Here is a 23,586-nt window from a genome sequence, read left to right as displayed (position 1 = left end):
GCAGATGATTTGTTTCTCTCCATTTGCAGTCTGAGGCAATCACCTTAATGATCTATTTCAGACAGATCATAGTGATTTGTTTTGCATACTTGGCACCCAATGCCCTTTGAAAACACGCCCTGTAACGTGCTGTACTGATGTGTGGTTTACGATGCAGCAGAAGCTAACCATTTTTTTCCCTATTTGTGAGACCAAGTCTTCTTTTTTTTACATGCTATTTGCTTGGAAGATAACACATGCATCTAGGGACCAGTCTAGCCTTTCCTGGGCAGAAGGAAACTGGATGCTTAAGGACTGCAAAATGAGGCCCGTTATTAGTGAGAACAAACACGCCAAAAAGTCCCTTCTCTTGCTTCAGAATGAAAAATGCAATTCTGAAGCTGTTATTTCCTGTGTGTCTCATGTTTGCAATTTCTTCATTAAAGCAATTAGTTATACAGGCAGCTCACAGTTTCTGGAAATAAGACAATACAGAAATGACACATAAAGAGAAGCTATCCTCTTACAAAACCTATGAAAGGAAATGCATGTTGAACGGGAGTTTCCTCCAAGAGGCCCTGCATCTGGAGGGGTGGGAGCTTATATCAGAGAGAGCCTTCTCAGATGAATCCCCTTCAACCCTGGAATTTTCTTACCCAGTTTGTTAACCTCTAGGGCAGGGTGCAAAGCTCGTGTGCTCGTTCAGGGCCAGATCCTGCCACTTTTATTTATTTTGAGTGGTAGCATACTCCAAAAGCAGTTAGATCAACACCAATGGGACCATATGGTTCTACTCAATGCAAGGAATGGTGGCAGAATCAGGGCCTTGGGCTTTTTTCCAAACATGAGTTAGATGTAACAGATAGGCATTTTGTTTTGAGAACAATAATCTTCTAATAACTCCTTCCTTCTTCTTGTTGTGATAATAGATTTTAGTCCTCTGCATTCCACAGGCGACATGACCCTGGGTGGTTTTTTTTTTGGTTTGGTTCAGGAAATGATGGCTGTGGGCAAGTTATCATAAATTTAATTATAAAATAAATAGAAAATATGAAGTGCTAAAGGAGAGAGGGAGAGGAAAGGTAACATTCACACGGTGCAATGCTGACAAGTTTGGTTACCAGGTTTAATGTGCACTACCAAGTGTAGCGTAGGGTGTCCCTGCCCATGGCAGGGGAGTCAGAACTGGCTGATCCTTGTGGTCCCTTCCAATCCTGACTGATTCTATAGGCTTATCTATCTATCCTCCCAGACAACCAGCAACAGAACAAGGGGACACAGTCTCAAGTTGTGGTGGGGGAAGTATAGGCTGGATGTTAGGAGGAAGTTGTTGTCAGAGAGAGTGATTGGCATTGGAATGGGCTGCCCAGGGAGGTGGTGGAGCCACCGTCCCTGGAGGTGTTCAAGAAAAGCACTTAGTGCCATGGTCTATTTGACTGGCTAGGGCTGGGTGCTAGGTTGGACTGGCTGATCTTGGAGGTCTCTTCCAACCTGGTTGATTCTATGATTCTATCTACCCACCTACCACTGCATGACTGCAAACTTCTGCAGGACATTACCCTAAACTAAGAACAAACTTACTGCAGAGAGCAAAGCACTGTAACATTAAACTGTCAAATTGCCCCTCCATTTAGCAAGGACAGAATTCAAGCAATGGAATAGTTAACATAAACCACACTTCTCAAATGTGCCAGCTAAATCTCTGTGGCAGAACACATTAATTATAGCAGTCAGTTTACCTTTATCCTTCACAACATTTCTGATTAAAATTTCACACATTACAATGATCTGTGTCTTTTTTAAGAGCTAGGAAATTTACTCAACGTCAGTGAGTTCTTATTTTGTTCTTGAATGGATTGATGTATGTATAAAAAAAAACCCAAAAAAGCCTCAAACAACCAAAAAACTTTTGATGTCTGACAGCGAAATCAAAATCTTAACTTCTGTTTTGGATACAGTCATATTACCCTGAATGTGTTTAAAAGTGCAAAAGCAGTCATTAGCAGCACTGGATAAAAAGGAACTTAAAAACCCCCAGCCCAAAAGCCTAACTTTGCTGCCAATAGAGGGTATGTGGTTTCAAATTCTACATTTGCTAAGCTTTAATTAAGCCATAGATTATGTTTTGAAAGGTATGTTCAATTAACTGAATCCCTCATGAGGAATTATATACAGGAGGAGATAATCACAACATTTATCTGGTTTACAAATGTATATGCTTAGGTTAAAAATGTTCTGGATTTTTATTCCAGAGAGATCTAAAGATTGATAGAAAAATAATGCAAACCACTAACTGCAAAAACATACACATTAAGGTGGATGAAATTTTCCAATTATAGTCATTATTAAGCATATAAAACTATTTTTATTGGTAGATAATTACTGATGACAATCTCTTATTTAAAATTTTATTTGCATCTGCTGCAGGAATTCCTATTTTAAATAAGGTTGTGTGTTTACAACAAGGAGATGCAGCCAGGCATGTAAGGTGTCTAAATCACCTTGCAGAAATGTACCCCTGTGGAAAGAGAAGGCTCAGAGTCTAGGCCCAGAGTAAACCTTTATAATTAAAGCATAAACACTGCTTGGATTTTGTTCATGTGGATACTCCAAGGCAGCTGGATAAGCCTAAAAATACATTAAGTCAATCTAAAGGCAAATATGTGCTGTATTATACTGGTAATCTGACCAGCACATGACTACAACTTCCCTTCAGGTAGTTGTACAGAGTGATAAGGTTCCCTCTTAGTCTTCTCTAGGTTGAACACTGCCAGCTCCCTCAGCCTCTTCTCATGAAACTTTCCCTCCAGCCCCCTCATCAGTCTCATTCTCTCCTCTGAACCTGCTCAATCACCTTAATATCCTTCTTAGAATCATAGAATCAAGCAGGTTGGAAAAGACCTCTAAGATCATCCAGTCCAACCTAGCACCCAGCCCTATCCAGTCACTAGACCATGGCACTAAGTGCCTCATCCAGGCTTTGCTTCAACACCTCCAGAGATGATGACTCCACCACCTCCCTGGGCAGCCCATTCCAATGCCAATCACTCTCTCTGCGAACAACTTCCTCCTAACATCCAGCCTAGACCTCCCCTGCCACAACTTGAGACTGTGTCCCCTTCTTCTGTTGCTGCTTGCCTGGCAGAAGAGACCAACCCCACCTGGCTACAGCCTCCCTTCAGGTAGTTGGAGACAGCAATGAGCTCTGCCCTGAGCCTCCTCTTCTGCAGGCTGCACACCCTCAGCTCCCTCAGCCTTTCCTCATAGGGTTTGTGTTCCAGGCCTCTCACCAGCTTCATTGCCCTTCTCTGGACATGTTCCCTGCCTCATCATCGACTCGTTGAATGTGAGTGTGTAATTCCATCTATAATAAGGGAAGTGCAAACAGATAGTTTGACAAGGGAGCAAACCCATGTACTGTCAAAACAAGTGTCTGGACTCTGCCTACACATATATTTTTTGTTAATATCCTTGCTTCCAAACTGACATTTATTTGGTAGGGCAGCACCACTCTTCTCAGACAATGCATTGACTGTTTTGATTTCACTGAGAATAGTTTTGACTGCGAACACTTCTACTTAGAACATTGCTCGCTGACGTAAATGGGATCTGATAGTCAGGGCAGTCTTTCAGCTTGGCAGCAGGCCACTGAGTTGACTGTTAGAAGGATATAACAAAATGTTACAGAAGCAGCCCAGTAGAGAGAAATTCATCCTCTGTCAATAGCACGCTCCCAGTCAGGCACGTCCCTCCCTTGCTGGCTGTCTGGGGAGCGCTGGGAAGCGCTGTGCTCTGGCAGTGCTCCTCTCTAGAGTACACTTCTAATGCAGTGATAGCTCTTCTGACACTGGACTCAGAACACACCACTGGCACTGATGAAGGGGGAAAATGGTATCTGCCAGTCAAAGCTTAAAGATGCAGTGATTGGGGATCCTTTCCAGAATATGGAAGTTTCAGGCTACAGATCCTTATTGAGATGAATGTGTCCAGTTCTGGGCCCCTCAATTCATGAGAGATGTTGAAGTGCTGGAACATGTCCAGAGAATGGCAACAAGGCTGGTGAGGGGCCTGGAACACAAACCCTGAGGAGAGGCTGAGGGAGCTGGGGGGGTGCAGCCTGCAGAAGAAGAGGCTCAGGGCTGACCTCATTGCTGTCTACAACTACTTGAAGGGAGGCTGTAGCCAGGTGGGGTTGGTCTCCTCTCCCAGGCAAGCAGCAACAGAAGAAGGGGACACAGTCTCAAGTTGTGGCAGGGGAGGTCTAGGCTGGATGTTAGGAGGAAGTTGTTGGCAGAGAGAGTGATTGGCATTGGAATGGGCTGCCCAGGGAGGTGGTGGAGTCACTGTCCCTGGAGGTGTTCAAGCAAAGCCTAGATGAGGCACTTAGTGCCATGGTCTAGTTGACTGGCTAGGGCTGGGTGCTAGGTTGGCCTGGGTGATCTTGGAGGTCTCTTCCAACCTGCTTGATCCTATGATTCATATCAGCCCACGAAACCAAGAGGAGCATTTCTTTTTGGCCTCTTCATAATCAGAAAGGATCTCCTGATATGTAAACAAAGTCACAGTATCACCACATTGCCCAGTGGATGTTGTCACAACATGTAAGAGTCTGCTCCATGAAGAGATCAAAAATTCATACTAGAAGTTGAGCTTTTTATAGTTAGTATTTTTTCCACCATGTGCCTCTGTATGTTCTCAAAACTGCCTCTATGAGTCTGCACAGGCTGGAGAAAGGCTGAACTAATCTGAGAGAGGTATACACAACTGCATTTCCCAGCAGGTACCACTCTTCCCAAATTACTCCAGTGCATTACATAAACCACTGCAGAAACAGTTAGGAGCATTAACTGCATTTTGCACATTGTGACACCATTGAAGCTTTCAAGGCCTATTTATAGTCAGCACCAACCCATACATTTTCAAGACACAAAACACATGGGTCAGGGTTTGTTAAAATATACACAGTCTTTGTGAACAGACAGCTCCAAGTGAACTTTTGGGGCTCTAGATGTAATGGGCTGTTTTTAAGGTTCCCTTTCTTGCCTCCCCTCCAAGGGCATCCCCTTCCTGAGACCTCCAACACTACCTATGTCCTATGAGCACAGACTGAAAGAGTTGGGGCTGTTCAGGCTGGAGAAGAGGAGGCTTCGAAAGTAATCTTCTTGTGGCCTTCCAGTATCTGAAAGGGGACTACAAAAAAGCTGGGGAGGGACTTTTTAGGCTCTTGGGGAGTGACAGGACTGGGGGGAATGGAGCAAAGCTGGAGGTGGGGAGAGTCAGAGTGGAGGTGAGAAGGAAGTTGTTGAGCATGACAGTGATGAGAGCCTGGAATGGGTTGCCCAGGGAGGTGGTTGAGGCTCCATCCCTGGAGGTGTTTAAGGCCGGGCTGGATGAGGCTGTAGGCAGCCTGCTCTAGGGTAGTGTCCATGCCCATGGCAGGGGGGTTGGAACTAGATAATCTTTGTGGTGCCTTCCAACCCTGACTTGATTCTATGATTCTACCAGCACCTCTGCCATGTACCAGAGAACCAGAGCAGAACTCAGGCTTGGACTCTCAATGTTCACGTTTGGAATCCCATTTATATTTGCCTTTTCTCAGAATGTATGTGTCTGTTTTCCAAAGAAGAAAAGATGATCATAAAATAGAGGTGTGAAAATTTGGATAGCAGCTAATTAGTTTTAGTAAGACTGTTACAGAGCATAATGGATTTTCTGCTTTCTCTATTCTTTATCCTCTGACTTAAGGCAATTATTTAGCAGTGCTGCTGGAGCAAGTTATTGTTCATCATTTCACAATATAGACTCCATGCTTAAGCCCACACCAATTAATTGAATTTATATGAAGCTGTTTATTCAATTTCAATTGGAATGAGCTATATTGTGGCCAGTGCTAAAGTTTCAGTGTTTTATTACAAAGAACATATACATTGCTGTATATTTCCCTCAGTTCTCACAAGAAAAAATACAGGCCTCATGGTCTAAATAGCTTATAAAACAACTCATAAGGTCATGCTGATTTGGGTTAGTGTGGGTGATGTTGGACAGGAATGTGAAAATGATTGTCAGTGTTTTCCACATAGGGTTAAGTTGGAGAGTGGAGAAACAGCCCCTGAAATCTCTGTCCCACTGGAAAACTACTTTTACTGCAGTTGAGAGGCTGCAGCACTGCCCCTTTTCTTGTTTATGCTGATCAGTGGATCTATGTAAAGGCTTCTCCCTCCTTGTGTCATTCCTATCTTCTGCCTCTTGGCACAGGGTCATTTTGGCAATGGTATCTAAAGTGTACTTGTAGACTAAATGTTGTAAGGAAAGCCTTACTCTAATTTGGGAAGACCCTGTGCAGGAAGGGTTTTTCTGCAGATCTAATACATCTTCAGTTTTTGTTGTTTCTTTTTTTATTAAGTGGCAGAGTGGATCAGGGAATAGTGAATAGTAGGAGTCTAGGTTGGAAAATTATCTCCAAGTAGTAAAAATCCCCAACACAGTTGCATGTTCTGCAAACCAACTTTTAACTTAGCATTTGATTCTGGAGCACTGCAGTAAGTACTGTCTTTAATTTTCCATGGGTATGTTCCTGGATACCCCAAATTGCTCTCTTCTCCTTCTCACTCCATAGGTGTAAATGGGAGAAGAAAGGTGCAAAACCTTGCTTCAACCACCCCACCCTGCGGGCTTGAAGGGTAGCCACAAAAGGTGCCATCCTGCATGTGAGCTGACCCATGGGAAAGCCTGTCCTGGAATTGGGCTGGTGATTGGCTGTGGTTTTCACCCAATATAAATAGTAAATGGACACTTTGTCTGGAAAAAGGATAAATAGAGCAAGGGTTCCCATCTTCAGAGTTCCCACCTTCAGGGTTCCCATCTTCTGCCACAACAAAGGATAGGTTCCTGCCGTGACTGGACCTGGACCGTCCCCACTTTGGATGGCTCCTACCTTTTGTACAGCTCTTGGTTTTATCCCATCCCTGCTTATGGACAGTTCTCCCCACTTTGGCACCCTTCTGTGCAAACCTGCAGGCTTGGCAAGCCCTGGGGTCCTTTGAGAGAGAGCTGGTGGCATCTGGACCACCCTCTCTCAGACTCTATCAGTAACCAACTTCCTGGCTGCCTCACAGTCTGAGGGATGTTAGTGGTTTTGGCTCTCCCCTGCCTCTGGAAGGCAGCATCGTTCCACAACCATCCCACTCAGGAAGAAATGCTCAAGACATTTCTGAGTTTGGCAGCTCTGTGACTTGCCTTGGACTTCTGTGGTGTGGATCTCTATTATTAGATATTGCCTGCAGCATCAGAAGGCTGCTCTTGCTGAGGGATCCAGCAAGGGATCATTGCTGAATGCCTATCTCACCTTTGTGAGTAAGACCTGCTGTTCCCTTAATCTTCTGCTCAGCCTCATTGGTAGTGGGGTAAAGCTGTATTTATAGCTTAGCCTTTGCCATTCCCTGACTTCCTAAATCTCTAAATGTATCTATACAATCCTTTTGGAAGATATTCTCAAGTGAACTGAATCTGTTAATAAACTAAACTAATTTTTATCTAGTTGTGGGGGCAGGCTTCTAGGAAAATAGAATAATTCTATTTTCTGTATTTCCTCTTAATTCCCTGCCTCCAAGATAGGGTAGCTCTGTGAAATTCATGGGGTTTAGTACTCAAACAGAAAGCAAGCACCTTACAATGCCACCTATTTTAGTCAGTTTAAAAGAACATACTACAGCATGGCATTTAGATTCACTAACTTCAGCCTGATTTAACAGTGCTTGAATAACATGAATTTCACTTCAACTTAATTAAACAGAGGCATAAGCATTTCAGGAATTATTTTGATGCATTCTGGACACTTGAAGCCTCATTGTAATCTTACACCCAAATGAGCATGCAAAATGTCACTTGAAAGGCAGAGATTTAGATACCTAAGTTGTAGAGGCAATTATCCATTTGTGTACATCAGTGTTGTGTGTGAGAATACAAAATATGTGTGTGTGTGTAGTATGCACTGGAGGCACACTGGGAGAAAAGGACTCTTCAGAATAATTTTCCAAGCCTTTATTTAAAATACAGAACAATGAATTTAAACCTCAGATTATGAATATGTTGGAAGCAAAAGATTGGCAGTTTCTTTTTATTAGTTAAATAGGAGAATAGAAGCCTGGAGCTCAGAGGGCAGCATTGTGTGTATGCCTACGTGGTTTTTAAACCTATTTATTCAGTTTGAAATGAAAGGTAAGAGGAAGGATTGTAAAGAAGTTCTCACTGTCTTATTTTTCTCACCTCTAATGGCTCTTTGGATTAATTTTTACCCCTGCCATTAACACAGCTAAAAAAAAAAAAAAAACACCAAAAAAAAAGAGATGAGAATGGATAAAAATGTCCCATTATAAATCATGTGATGGAGCTATTTTTGCAAAAGCAATCCTCCAAGCCACACTTTCAGTCACACCTGGGGAAGATGAGGCGTGATAGGGCCAGGACAGTGACAAACACAGTTATGTTAAACCACTTGAAAATTACACTGGCTTTTTCCCACATATTCCCATGTAGCACTGCCTCTGTTATCTGGACCAGAAATATTTCATTTCACTAGATCCCAATCTTGTAAGACAGCCCTGTCATTTTAATTTGTCACTCTCTGTGCAGTGCATCGCGTGGGCGTCTTGTCTCCCCAGCCAAGTGCCATAGGCTACTACTCAGAAGAGAAACCTGTCACAGTGGATAGCAAAGGTAAGCACCACAAAACAGAAAGTTTATGGCTGAAATCACCACCCAGGGCTCCATTCCTGTGGGCTTAGCAGGTGCTAAAATCACCCACGGCCAAATTGGAAAGATCTGTAATTTCAGCTGTGATGGATAGGCACGTGTCTTTCCTGCTGTTCCCTGCCTCTGCTGTGGTTCTCTTGCAACAGTGTCACCCCTAGGAGGCAGCAGGAGGAGAGAAAGGATGAAAAGAGTCGGTGGTAAGAAGAGAAGTTGAAACTGACATGAGAATGGAGCTTGAAGACATCTCTGGGAACCGTAGTGCAGTTGATAGCAAAAGAAAAATCTGGGGGCATGTGATGGTTTGGGTGTTACCTGCCCCCCAGCTCTTAAGAAATCACCCAGACTAGACTCAGCCAGCTTGAAGTTAAGGAATGAAGCTTTATATTTACAGCTTAGCACAATGTACAAGCAGATAGTTACAATATTTACAGCTATAGACAGAAATAGCCAAGCTAAAAAGTAATACAGAAACACAGCAGCCCTCCCAGAAACTGGAGGTCCCAGGAGGGGCTCCCAACCACACTCCCACCTCCTTCCCACCCCTCTACCTTATCCCAGTCTTTGCCTTATGTGCAAGGTGAGTTTGAAGGATTGGCAAGGGGGGGTTAGAAAGCAGAAGGATTGGTTGCACAGAAAGCAGGTGAGGAAGGAAGGTACAGACACCAGCTGTGACAGAAGCCCACTCTCTTGTCTGTGTTTATGTTCTTATTTTTATCCATCTCAGCAAGCCTATGAGTGCAGCAGACATCACCACTGTTTCCTTTTCACAGCCTATCATCTAATTCTTCTCACTAAAAGATTCCAGTTAGTTTCAAACTACCACAGGGAAGGAGTAGAATGGGTGGAAACAGACCAGGGATGACCAAACACTGCCTTAACAACCCAGTGATTCCAGATCATCAGTAGCAGGATTTCCAACCATCTCTCCAAAGCAGACATTGCTCACACAAAGCAAACAGGACCACAGGTCTGCCAGGTTGTTGTTTTTTCACATTGCTCTTAACAGGATAACAAACTTTTTTCTTCCCAAGTGTGAAAGAGTAAAAGGGAATGAACACAGCCAAGCTTCATAGCATGTTTACTTCTTCAGCACAAAGATGGTGTAGCACAGTTCTGTCTTCCTTGTCGTGGATTTTTGCCTTCCCCTTTGGTCCTCCCCCACTGAAGCAATTAATCAAAATAAATGAGGCATCAAGCATCTGATACCAGCTGACTTCAGATGGCAGCACATTAACTGCCTCTGAGAATTTCATTTACCACACTGTGCTGAATGCACTGTGGGATGTACTCCAATAACTTTTTAGCTCCTGAACGTTGCTTTTGAAGTTTGTGATAGTGGTAAGCTACTGACTAGAATAAAGGAATATCTGATCTGTGGTTTTACTGGCTACAATCTGTGGAATCTCTCTATATTTATGCCTCACAAGGGTGATATTATCAATTATCAACTACATCAAGACTTGCTTTGTAATTTTGTGATAGAGTAGAGGCAATAAAGTGAAAGTTAACCCTCCTGAGAATAGATGTAAATCAAAGAATGAGAGAGCAAGCATCTCAAACCTAAGGATTAAAGAAGTCTTTCCTTGTAAAAATTGAGAGTTCACTGTAAATCACAACAGACCAAACATCTTATAGTAAGAATGAAAACCAGAGGTGACTTCATTGCTGTCTACAACTACCTGAAGGGAGGTTGGAGCAAGGTGGGGGTAGCACTCTTCTCCCAGGCAACCATAGAATCAACTACGATGGAAGAGACCTCCAAGATCATTCAGGCCAGCCTAGCACCCAGCCCTAGCCAATCAACCAGACCATGGCACTAAGTGCCTCATCCAGCACCTCCAGAGACAGTGACTCCACCACCTCCCTGGGCAGCCCATTCCCGTGCCAATCACTCTCTCTGCCAACAACTTCCTCCTAACATCCAGCCTAGACCTCCCCTGGCACAACTTGAGACTGTCCCCCCTTGTTCTGTTGCTGCTTGCCTGGCAGAAGAGACCAACTCCACCTGGCTACAGCCTCTCTTCAGGTAGTTGCAGACAGCAATGAGCTCTGCCCTGAGCCTCCTCTTCTCCAGGCTGAACACCCCCAGCTCCCTCATCCTATTCTCATAGGGTTTGTGTTCTAGGCTTTTCAGCAACAGAAGAAGGGGGGACAGTCTCAAGTTGTGCCAGGGGAGGTCTAGGCTGGATGTTAGGAGGAAGTTCTTCCCAGAGAGAGTGATTGGCATTGGAAGGGGCTGCCCAGGGAGGTGGTGGAGTCGCCGTACCTGGAGATGTTCAAGCAAAGCCTGCATGGGGCACTTAGTGCAATGGTCTAGTTGATTGGCTAGGGCTGGGTGCTAGGTTGGACTGGATGATCTTGGAGGTGCAATGGTCTAGTTGATTGGCTAGGGCTGGGTGCTAGGTTGGACTGGATGATCTTGGAGGTCTCTTCCAACCTGGCTGATTCTATGATTTTTAAACTACTGCATTTTGGTTATGGAATCGTTGCCACTGCGTGATTAAATGACACTGTCTTTTGCCAGGACACCTGTAAATGAGACATTATCCTCGGAGACTTTCTTGGCTGAAAAAGTGAATAATTAAGAATGTAAACAAATATTATCCATTACATATGTTCAATAATAAATATGTCAATATAATGCAAGTTAATGACTCTTCAGGGATCCAACCTAATCCTGTTACAGAGTGTTTCACAGGCGTCCAAACAAACAGTTAATCGTTTTAATTTTTTAACAGGGAGATGATAGTGATGCAATAGAGTTCTCAGTTGCAAAAAAGCAGCATCCCTGTCAGAATAATAACAGAGCATGAAGCACAGAAGAGGCAAACACAGATGGAAATCATCTCTGGACTCAGAACAACTCTTTGTCTGCTTTTCAAATGGACATTTGGTAAGAGAATCAAACCTTTTGCTTTATTTCGAGTAGAGAAGGAAGTTAATGTAGCACCAGTAGAGATATTTCTATCCAGAGCCTGAGGAGACCTAACCTGGGTGAGATGTCTGATCTAGCCAGGCCTGCCTAGGGTGCTGTCAGGAGCCAGGCTGTGGGGCACTGCACTACTCCAGCATGATTGGCATTGGAATGGGCTGCCCAGGGAGGTGGTGGAGTCACCGTTCCTGGAAGCGTTGAAGCAAAGCCTGGATGAGGCACTTAGTGCCATGGTCTGGTTGATTGGCCAGGACTGGCTGCCAGGTTGGACTGGATGATGTTGGAGGTCTCTTTCAACCTGGTTGATTCTGTGATTCTAAGAACTAGAATTTTGGGAAACATCCTAAAAGTGAGTTGAGCAGCTCACAGAATTCTGTGAACTGTATGGAATCTCACGTTCCTTAATGTGGAAGAATGTATTTCTTGTACTTGCTATAGATATTTCTCCTTCTCCTTTTCTTACCTATCTTCTTCATTTCTGAGGAGTTCTTTCTAGATTTATGGGAGATTCAACCACATTGATATTCTGCCTGAAGGCTGTTACCAGACCCAATTAGCATACACAGCACAATGTCATGACAACAGACGGTATGGCCACTATCTAAAGTCTGCTGCAGCATAGCAGGGAGTAAACACTGGTAGGGGGTGAAGCTCGAGGACTCTGAATCCTTCCCAAGCAGACCAGGACTAAGGCAAAAGAAACAGTAAAAAATAGCACAAAGGAAATTATTTCCAGCCTGGCTTTAAGAGCATTGTAAAACTCAATTCTCTTTGGGTTGCATGTACACTCCACTCTGCTGCTTGTGCTCAAATAAAAATACACATCTTCCACCTCGAGGGGCAGAAAAGAAATAGTCACCTGCCTTTTAGCTATGTGATCATTTTTCTTTCTGCATTATAGTATAGCTTGGTATTAATTATTGACACAGTCTCAAGTTCTACTGGGGGAGGTCTAGGCTGGATGTTAGGAGGAAGTTCTTCCCAGAGAGAGAGATTGACATTGGAATGGGCTGCCCAGGGAGGTGGTGGAGTTGCCGTCCCTGGAAGTGTTCAAGAAAAGCCTGGATGAGGCACTTAGTGCCATGGTCTAGTTGATTGGGTAGGGTTGGGTGCTAGGTTGGACTGGGTGATCTCAGAGGTCTCTTCCAACCTGGTTGATTCTATGATTCTAATCTGGACTACCAAAACAAAATCACTTAGCATTTTGATGATGTATTTTTGATATTTACACAGAGAACTGGACCTATGCAACAAAAATATCTTTAGAGGGAACTCTCTTTTCTTTAGCTAATCACAGTTTCTGAAAGAAAACAACCCAGCAGAACAAAACACAAAGCATTCCTACCACTGTTTGAATAAAAAGATCTCTGTACCAAGTTCAGATTACAGTTGCAGCAGTGAAAGGAGTTACCTTTGCAGTCATGATATCTTTAAATGAGTGTGCAACTACCTTATTAGCTAATCTACCATAACCACTTAGAGGAGAATAAGCCTTCTAATTGTCTTATTTTAGAAGTCTCCAGGTCATAGAATCGTAGAATTAAACAGGTTGCAAGAGATCTGCAAGCTCATCCAGTCCAACCTAGCACCCAGCCCTATTCAGTCAACCAGACCATGGCACTAAGTGCCTCATCCAGACTTTGCTTCAACACCTCCAGGGACAGTGACTCCACCACCTCCCTGGGCAGCCCATTCCAATGCCAATCACTCTCTCTGGGAAGAACTTCCTCCTAACATCCAGCCTAGACCTCCCCCACCACAACTTGAGACTGTCCCCTTCTCCTATTGGTTGTCTGGGAGAAGAGACCAACCCCACCTGGCTACAGCCAGGTCCTCTGCTCGGGGATAACCATTTGATGTGTATCACGTCAAATACAATCCTTCAAAATGAGTTTGATTAAAAATACATAAAGTTAATGACTTGTCAAAATCTCAGTGTTCTTTAGAAGGCACAGTTAAAAAAAGAACAAGCCTATTTTGATCTTTGTAACATAACTGTCTCTGGTCTTTCTGTCCTTTGGTAACGCTTCCAGACATATTCCTGGTGGTAATCTTTGATCACATCAATTCAAGAGATTCCAAGGCTTTGTCTATTTGCATCATAAACAAAGCAAGCATTGTAAGGAATCCCCAAATATGCATTTTGAATCAAGTTTCACCTAAATGGTCCTACAAAGACTCAGTGTCTCGATGCTAATTCATTGAAAATGCCTTGGCCTTTAGGAATTTCCCACTGGCACTTAGTAGAGCTGAACTCGACGTGGCAATGGCAAAAAGCAGCCATCAAAACTGTGTTCATGCTGACATCTAAGCCCTGGTGCTCAAATTATGAGTGGCCCGAAACAAAATACTGCAGAAGGAAAAACAAAACCTAAAATAGGCTTTTGGTACCAAGATGTTGCTCAAAAGGGGCAGAGAGGGGAAATAAGTTTGGAGGTCCTTACATGGAAATCTAATGTGCTAAGGACTTAGTCCTAAGGAAGGGTTTAGCAAAAGATGTAAGAAGGTTCAATGTTTAATGCCCAGATCTGAAGTCAATGGTTTACATCTTTAATTTCTGCCTCTCCATAACCACATTTAGATTTCAGCATATGGTCTGTAAATAACATATGTAAGCCGCGTCGTTGAGTGAGATGATTTTTTCTTTCCCCCTGCTGAATGTATGTGTTTATTTTATGAGCAGAGACGTGAAAAGTTCATTCATGTCAAAACGTGTTGCTAAGTATAAACATGCTGCTTCACTTTAGGCAGGATCAGGAAAGACCCTGGGTGTGTAATCTGTGAATTGACTCTATGCTGATGTTGCCCAGGTTTTGTATTACTACACTACGGTTCACAACAACAACAAAAATTTAACCTTTAAATAGAGGCACCAAAATAATTTAAAACAGATTGGAGGGTTTAAAGGGCTCCAAGAATAAGCAGCTCATATTTCAGTTCCTCCCCTCAAGGGCCTACCTATTTGGTGTTCAGAGTTCATCTCATATTGCAGCTGCTTATGTTCACATTTTCTGCAGCTCATGGACAAAATGTCCAAAGAAGAGGAGGGGAAAAAAAAACTCAACACCACCAACAAAAAGTAAAATATACAACATTAAAAACATCTTCCCTAAAACAATGTTTTGGCTGTTATTGGGCAGGGAATAGGACAAATCACCCAGAGGCTTTTAAGTAAGAGCAAGGGAAAGGAAAAAAAAAGCAAAGAACAGTCAAAAAACCGCAGAGATTTTAAAGGGACTTTGAGTTCCAGGGGACATTTTTTATTCAAAGTTCTTCCAGGTTATGGAGCCCATTATTATTTTTTGTTCTTTTATTAAAAATTTCTTTGTAATTCATTCAGACTTCCTTGCCACTGGGCACAGACAGATAGCAACCACAAACAATTACACTGGCTATTTATGGCTTGATTCCCTTTTATAGTTTATCTCTGATTATGGAAACAATACATTTTTAGGCACCTTTCTTTGGTTACTATTTGTCAAGAGCAGCCTTTACAAGCAATATATTTTCCCAATTTAATAAAAGGCTAGAGCTGCACTAAGTCTGTAGCATGGGACCGAAACAAAACCCCATCTGATTGCCAAACAGAGGTTACAAGACCTCTGTTTACGCCGCACTGTCTTATGAGTTAGGAACCTTTCCACCCATTTCATTTTCTGACCTCACTATTCAAATCAAACTATCAGACATGTTTTTAATGAATCAAGATGATTCTATGAGCTGATTTCACTCCTTGCACCACGCAGTCCTGCAAACAGCCTATAGCACCAAACACTGGGTACCAAAGGTCCAGGTTCTGATGGTGTTTTCTTCCTTACATATAATCGATTCCATTTTCCTTTAGCCTGCACTTATGCATATGTAAAGGTACTATTACGAAGGACCCAATGTCCTTTGATGAGTGATGAAAATCTGGCCCCTTTGAAGTCTGTCTGTGTGAAATTTGCTTTCAGCTGCAGCAGGGGGAATTTCATCCCATCTGCCTAAGTCTCCCTAAGTAATTCACATGACTTGAGTCCAAAAGGAGGTGACTCTGTTTGACAGTGAATGGTAACCTCACTGATCAGTTGTAAAAAGCTGTGCTAGCACATACATAGAATCATAGAATCAACCAGGTTGGAAGAGACCTCCAAGATCATCCAGTCCAACCTAGCACCCAGCCCTGGCCAATCAACCAGACCATGGCACTAAGTGCTTTTCCTGAACACCTCCAGGGACAGTGACTCCCTGGGCAGCCCATTCCAACGCAAATCACTCTCTGCCAGCAACTTCCTCCTAACATCCAGCCTACACCTCCTCTGCCACAACTTGAGACTGTGTCCCCTCCTGCCAGGCAACCAGCAACAGAAAAAGAGACCAACCCCACCTGGCTACAGCCTCCCTTCAGGCAGTTGTAGACAGCAATGAGGTCTGCCCTGAGCCTCCTCTTCTGCAGGCTGCACACCCCCAGCTCCCTCAGCCTTTCCTCACAGGGCTCTGCTCCAGGCCCCTCCCCAGCCTTTCTCCCCTTCCCTGGACACCTTCCAGTATCTCAACATCTCTCTTGAATTGGGGAGCCCAAAACTGGACACAGTACTCAAGATGTGGCCTGATACCTTCTCATATGGCCCTCTCCTTAAGCCTGCCTACAACTCTCTGCATTTCTCTAATGTTGTACTTTTCCACACTCTTCTCTCCACAGCAGGGGAGCATTTGTATTAACTGGGGGAGCAGTCCTTCTGACTGAATGATGTATCAGCAAGCCATGGCTGTCATTCTTGAGGCACTCAGAACCAAGCCTGTAAATTTGACAGAGATAATACAGAGGATTTCTTCTCCCTTACAATTCTCCTACTCATTTCTTCAGAAGTCTCTTCCTTCTGACTTGTACTAATAGAGTGGAGAATATAAGCCAGGGTTCCTCCGCATTTCTCTGATCTGTGCTAGATTGTACAGTCCAGCTCTGGCAGGGGAGTTGGACTGGATGATCTCCTTGTTTTTTTCCAGCCCCTAACATCCTGTGAGCCTGTAATCTACTCTAGCACTGTTTTAATTAATAATTAGATAAAACTTGCTCTCTCAAGAATGAAAATATTTCCTTTCTGGCTAAATCTTTATTCTTGAAGAAAGGCTGAAATAACTTGAATTATGTTCTGAAGCATCACTCCAGAGAGTAACAAAAAAAAAACAGATGTTTAACAGAGTAAATCTTCCAACAAAGCAAAAGCACACACAGTCAGTAGAAACAGAGCACAAATTCCCACAAAGCACAGTACTACCTGGAATCTACCTCAGCTGTTTCAGATCCTGCTTCAGGGCCAAGTGTCTCCAGACACTTGATTATATGTTCCCCTAAAACTTACATGGAGAATGATCTTCTTCCTTATGCATAAGGAAAAGAAGATTTTTATGGGTTTGCTTAAAAACAAACAAGCAAAAATGCTTCCAAAACTCCTTTTCTCTCTGATTTCTAAGATAACTGAATGGTAATATGGAATTCTAAGTGGTGTGCTTTATTGTTCCTTCCCAGGTCATGTCTGCACTATTTCAGTTAGGAACAACTGGATGCAAGTAGGAGGTGCTACCACACAAACCTAAGCTTTGCATTTGACTTTAAATCGAGCAGTAATTTGGGAAGGGTATGATAAGCCCTATGAGGAGAGGCTGAGGGAGCTGGGGGTGTGCAGCCTGCAGCAGAGGAGGCTCAGGACAGACCTCATTGCTGTCTACAACTACCTGAAGGGAGGCTGTAGCCAGGTGGGGGTTGGTCTCTTCTGCCAGGCAACCAGCAACAGAACAAGGCGACACAGGCTAAAGTTGTGCCAGGGGAGGTCTAGGCTGGATGTTAGGAGGAAGTTGTTGTCAGAGAGAGTGATTGGCATTGGAATGGGCTGCCCAGGGAGGTGGTGGAGTTGCCATTCATGGAGGTGTTCAAGCAAAGCCTGGATGAGGCACTTAAAAGGCAGGTTCCTATTAAAATCACCCATGTTGGAAGAGACCTCCAAGATCATCCAGTTCAGTCTAGCACCCAGGCCTATCCAGTCAACCAGACCATGGCACTAAGTGCCTCATCCAGGCTTTTCTCGAACACCTCCAGGGACGATGACTCCACCACCTCCCTGGGCAGCCCATCCCAATGGCAAATCACTTAGTGCCTTGGTCTAGCTGACTGGATAGGGCTGGGTGCTAGGTTGGCCTGGATGATCCTGGAGGTCTCTTCCAACCTGTTTGATTCTGTGCTGTAGGAGTCATCTTATTTCACTTGTGGTGTTCCTAGATGTATGGCTGAAAATGAAAACACTCTGGAAAGTAGCTACATAACTTAGCAATGAAGATGCCACTGAAGAAGTTAATTTCTGATCTGCAATCTTATTAGAAATAAAAGGGGGATTAGTGTAGAATGCATATGTTGTGTGTTTCTCTTTATTTTCTGCATGCTTATCTGAAAGGTTAATGAAAATGCAGATGCAATGATGCCTTTATATGGGTTTACCTTCTGTGAGTGCCAGTTTTCAGGCTAATTGATTATGTCAGAAGCTCTATAAATATCAATAGCATACAGAAAGGTTAAGCTGAGGTCTCTACATAACTGGATTCATATTCTTTATGGATAGTACAACTATTACCCAACCATAACAGAAATGCTGTGAGTGGGAAATGGTGTAGAATGTTAGCCAATTTTCACCAACAACTGACCAGAGGACTCAAATGGAGTGAATGACTTCTGCAAACTAATGAACACATTGTCTGGTGTACAATGTGTAAGCTAAATTATAATTACAATAATTTAAAAATCAAGGCTAATAGGTGACAAAAGGCTGTTACTTTGCTAGTTGGGGTTTAGTATATCATAGCATAGAATTATATCATAGAATCAACCAGGTTGGAAGAGACCTCCAAGATCATCCAGTCCAACCTAGCACCCAGCCCTGGCCACTCAACCAGACCATGGCACTAAGTGCCTCATCCAGGCTTTCCTTCAACACCTCCAGGGACAGTGACTCCACCACCTCCCTGGGCAGCCCATTCCAATGCCAATCACTTTCTCCATAAAGAACTTCCTCCTAACATCCAGCCTGGACTTCCCCTGGTGTTAGGATCTTCTTTAATTTCCTCTGAAACAAAGTGAATTATAGAATCAACCCCATTGGAAGAGACCTCCAAGATCATCCAGTACAACCTAGCACCCAGCCCTAGCCAGTCAACTAGACCATGGCACTAAGTGACTCATCCAGGCTTTTCTTCAGTGCAAAGAAGATGGTGAGGGGCCTGGAGCACAGCCCTGTGAGGAGAGCTGAGGGAGCTGGGGGTGTGCAGCCTGCAGAAGAGGAGGCTCAGGGCAGACCTCACTGCTGTCTACAACGACCTGAAGGGAGGCTGTAGCCAGGTGGGGTTGGTCTCTTCTGCCACACAACCAGCAACAGAACAAGGGGACACAATCTCAAGCTGTGGTGGGGGAGGTCTAGGCTGGATGTTAGGAGGAAGTTGTTGGCAGAGAGAGTGATTGGCATTGGAATGGGCTGCCCAGGTTGGTGGTGGAGTTGCCGTCCCTGGAGGTGTTGAAGCAAAGCCTGGCTGAGGCACTTAGTGCCATGGTCTGGTTGACTGGCTAGGGCTGGGTGCTAGGTTGGACTGGATGAGCTTGGAGGTCCCTTCCAACCTGCTTGATTCTGTGACTCTGTCTTTGCCACACAAAATTCCCTCAATTGTCATTCCTAACAGGAATTAGAAAATACTGATTTCTTTTTGTTTTAGAAAGTTTGCTATGGAGAATTGAGGGGAAAACTAGATGTAATCAATTCAATCTTTATCATCTGTTTCTAACTGCTTGAAGCTTCATGTGAGAGTAAAATCTTTGTACCAGTCAAATCAACAGCAAAATTCCTATTGAGTTTATCCTGATTGATCAGGCTATTCCTTTAGGGCTAGGCTTTTGTACCCTTACTCTCATACTCTACATGATCTCAGCCAAAGCAGCATGCAGGAAGATTTACTTCAATGTGACCCCTGATTCTCAAAAAAACTACTGTGTCATCCAATTGGTACAGAGTTTATATCTGTCTTGGAGAAATTGGTTTCTCCTACAGTTGAGAAGTCATGAGTGACTTTATGCCAGATTTACTGCCATTATTTGTTAAGCACTGTCCACAGCAGCCTTTGAATTTCTAGAGCTAACTACATATGAGTTAACCCTGCTTAGACTCTTTGTATGAGAAGTATAAACTGCTGCAAGCTGTGACATGTGCAGCCTGTTCCCCAACCTGGCCTCGGGTGATTCACATTGTCACAGGCTCATAGGATGTTAGGGGTTGGAAGAGACCCAAGGAAATCATCGAGTCCAACCCCTCTGCCAGAGCAGAACCACACAATCTAGCATAGATCACAGAGGAACACATCCAGACAGGCCTTGAAAGGCTTCAGAGAAGGAGACTCCATAACCTCTCTGGGAAGCCTGTTCCAGTGCTCTGGGACCCTTACAGTGAAAAAGTTCCCCCTTGTGTTGAGGTGGAACCTCCTGTGCTGCAACTTACAGCCATTGCTCCTTGTCCTATCCCAGGGAGCAGTGAGCAGAGCCTGTCCCCCCTCTCCTGACCAGCACTCAGATGTTTATAAACACTGTTTAAATCCCCTCTCAGTCTTCTCTTCTCCAGATTAAACAGCCCCAGGTCCCTCAGCCTCTCCTCATCAGCCATGCCCTCCGGTCCCCTCATCATCCTCCTAGCTCTCCACTGGACACTCTCCAGCAGATCCCTGTCCCTCTTCAACTGGGGAGCCAAAAACTTTTGCCAGCCAACCAGCAACAGAAAAAGAGGACACAGTCTCAAGTTGTGCCAGGGGAGGTCTAGGCTGGATGTTAGGAGGAAGTTTTTGGCAGAGAGAGTGATTGGCATTGGAATGGGCTGCCCAGGGAGGTGGTGCAGTCTCTGTCCTGGGAGGTGTTCAAGCAAAGCCTGGATGGGGCACTGAGTGCCATGGTCTGGTTGACTGGACAGGGCTGGGTGCTAGGTTGTACTGGATGATCTTGGAGGTCTCTTCCAACCTGGTTGATTCTATGATTCCATTTGAGTCTCTGGGAAATGTAAATTAGAACTGAGATAGCCATGAACAGCTTTGGTCACGTTGTGGAAACAGTGGCTGATGGTGCCAGTTCCAAGAGTGGAAATGCAGGGAAATCTTGATTAGAAGTGTGTCTGCAGGTGCTTCTATGTGGGTTTTTTTTCTGTCCAATGTTAAATTGATCCTTTACAATTGAAAAGTGGAGAATGTACAATGCACATGTAGGTTTGAAAAGAAAAAAATGCTCTTTCCTTTTCCTGAGAGTGGGGCAAGAAAAAACTGTTTTAGCTTTTGACATGAATATATGATATGCTTGATGACTGTCACCCAGACCAGCTGAAAAATGAAAGGTCAAATCCACCTCATTTTAGGCTTGTGAAGAACCCTACAAAGTCACTTTGACTAATGTTCTTCAAGAAAAGAAATTTAGCTTTGAACATTATCTGGAGTGAAAGGAAGTGTAAAGTCATTCCTTCTTGGAATTGCAGTTAAAGACACTGAAAAAAAGGTTTACAAATGGCTTTGAATTCTTTCAGTTAACAAAAGTGCTGGAGTTTGACTGAAGTAGCTGAAGAGTACATTAAGACCCAGATCTTCCAAAGGTACATCAAAGCCTTATTCCCAGTAGTAACACCATGCATTCTAAAGGCAAACAGCAGACTGAAGCTTCATCCACCTTCTAGAGGAGGCTCAGGGCTGATCTCATTACTGTCTACAACTACATGAAGGGAGGTTGTAGCCAGGTGCGGGTTGGTTTCTTCTTTCAGGCACCCGGCAACAGAACAAGGGGACACAGTCTCAAGTTGTGCCAGGGGAGATCTGGGCTGGATGTTAGGAGGAAGTTGTTGGCAGAGAGAGTGATTGGCATTGGAATGGGCTGCCCAGGGAGGTGGTGGAGTCACTGTCCCTGGAGGTGTTGAAGAAAAGCATGGATGAGGCACTGAGTGCCATGGTCTAGTTGATTGGCTAGGGCTGGGTGCTAGGTTGGGCTGGATGATCTTGGAAGTCTCTTCACAAAGAGAGTGATTTGCCATTGGAAAGGGCTGCTCAGAGAGGTGGTGGAGTTGCTGTCCCTGGAGGTGTTGAAGCAAAGCCTGGATGGATGAGGCACTTGGTGCCATGGTCTAGTTGATTGGACAGGGCTGGGTGATAGGTTGGACTGCATGATCTTGGAGGTCTCTTCACAAAGAGAGTGATTTACCATTGGAAAGGGCTGCTCAGAGAGGTGGTGGAGTCGCTGTCCCTGGAGGTGTTGAAGCAAAGCCTGGATGGATGAGGCACTTGGTGCCATGGTCTAGTGGAGTGGACAGGGCTGTATGATTGGTTGGACTGGCTGATCTTGGAGGTCTCTTCCAACCTGATAGATTCTGTGATTCCATGACTGCTATGATATGAATGCCCTGGTTTCTGAAAGCATCCCCAGGTTCTTGTGAATGTGTAACACAATTCCTATCTTGTTGTGAGAGTGCACCTGCTTAAGAACCATGCTTAAGCAACCTTGTACCACCCCCATTAGATTCACAACATACCTGTGTTGCAAAGGGCTGTTTTCTCTCAATTAGTTGAAAAGAATTAGACATGCTGATAGATAGCACTAAATGCTAATGGGCCAGGTCCTAAAGCTGTTACACTGTTTTCAGGCTGTCATTCTGCAGGCATTGATTTCACTGTAGCGCTGAAGCAAACCTGCATATGAACATCAGTATGCAGCTCAATATTTTATAGGTTTTCTTGTCTTGGTTTTAAAAATATTCTGCCTCTGCTATTCTTTAGCCAGAAGAGCAGAAAAAAAAAAGGAGCTGAGTTGAAAAAAAAATAAAAGGTTGAGTGACAGTACAGAGGCTTGAGGAAATACAAGTTTAGATGTGGGCTTTTTTATCATCTCTAATGGCAAAATGAAAATTAGTTCCCAATTAAAAGAGAAAAGCACAAGTACAATCTGAGAACAGCAGATAAAGGGTGGCACGAAGGGAAGATTATTAAGCAGCATAGTGTAACAGGACCCCAGGTGCAGAAGGGCCTCATTATACTCACATTCTTGTGCTGCAACATACAGATGTACAGTAAACCAAAAAAAAAACAGCCCCATGCTATTCCAAAGGACAGATTTACACAGTGGCTACACTTGAGATGAGTACAAGGTTGGTGTTTTGTGGGGTTTGTTTTTTTTTTGAAGGCAGACCATAGCAATTTGGTTTTTAGTTCCAAAATACAGTGGCACATTAATTGCTTGATCAGCCAAATGAAACTAAATGTAATTAAGACTAGTGTGGGGTTAATTTGGTCCATAATTATGTTATATAAAGTAAATGAAAATTGTTTCTTTCCTAAATTGCAATTCATTAAAATTACAGATATTAAAAGAAGATACTATAAAATTACATGAAGCATGTACACATTAATAGCCATTAGTAATAGCTTGATATTTCTATCTAAGCAATAGTTTATTAGGATGCCAAAAGGTTATATCTGACAACTCACATGACTGCTTTTTCCCTCCCTCCCCCCCCCCCCCCCCCCCCCCCCCCCCCATCCTTTCTACTCCTCCAAGAAATTCAGTTGTACTACACACATAAGATATGCAATCTCATCTTTAAACATGTTGGGCATATTAGTTTCAGGTTTAGATTTGTTTTAACAATAATACTTCACAGAATCACAGAATTTCTTAGATTGGAAAAAGTCTTCAAGCTCACCCAGTCCAATCATTAGTTTCACACTGACAAGTCCCTGACTAAACTAACTCCCTCAGCACAACGTCTTATCACTATGAATTGCTATGGTTGGGAAGGACCACCAGGATCATCCAGTCCAACCTTCATCCCAGCATCCTTCATCACTAGAGCATAGCCTCAAGCACCACATCCACTCTCCTTTTGAACACCTCC

General features: G+C 43.7%; 1 long non-coding RNA gene across 2 annotated transcripts in view; it reads left to right on the top strand.

Moving 5' to 3' along the window:
* LOC135188231 (uncharacterized) overlaps positions 1-23,586 on the top strand; it is a 67,196-nt gene that overhangs the window by 29,397 nt on the left and 14,213 nt on the right. Inside the window, exons 2-5 of one of the 2 annotated variants that reach the window (XR_010307618.1) lie at positions 8,611-8,694; positions 11,255-11,303; positions 11,469-11,623; positions 16,344-16,487. This is a non-coding gene — a long non-coding RNA (uncharacterized LOC135188231). Of the gene's footprint in view, positions 1-8,610; positions 8,695-11,254; positions 11,304-11,468; positions 11,624-16,343; positions 16,488-23,586 lie in introns of those variants that run through there. The other variant, XR_010307619.1, reaches the window with a different exon arrangement.

The sequence above is a fragment of the Pogoniulus pusillus genome, chromosome 2 (assembly GCF_015220805.1).
Source record: "Pogoniulus pusillus isolate bPogPus1 chromosome 2, bPogPus1.pri, whole genome shotgun sequence".
Classification (NCBI taxonomy): Eukaryota; Metazoa; Chordata; class Aves; order Piciformes; family Lybiidae; genus Pogoniulus; species Pogoniulus pusillus.
This window is presented reverse-complemented; position numbering and strand designations above follow the sequence as displayed.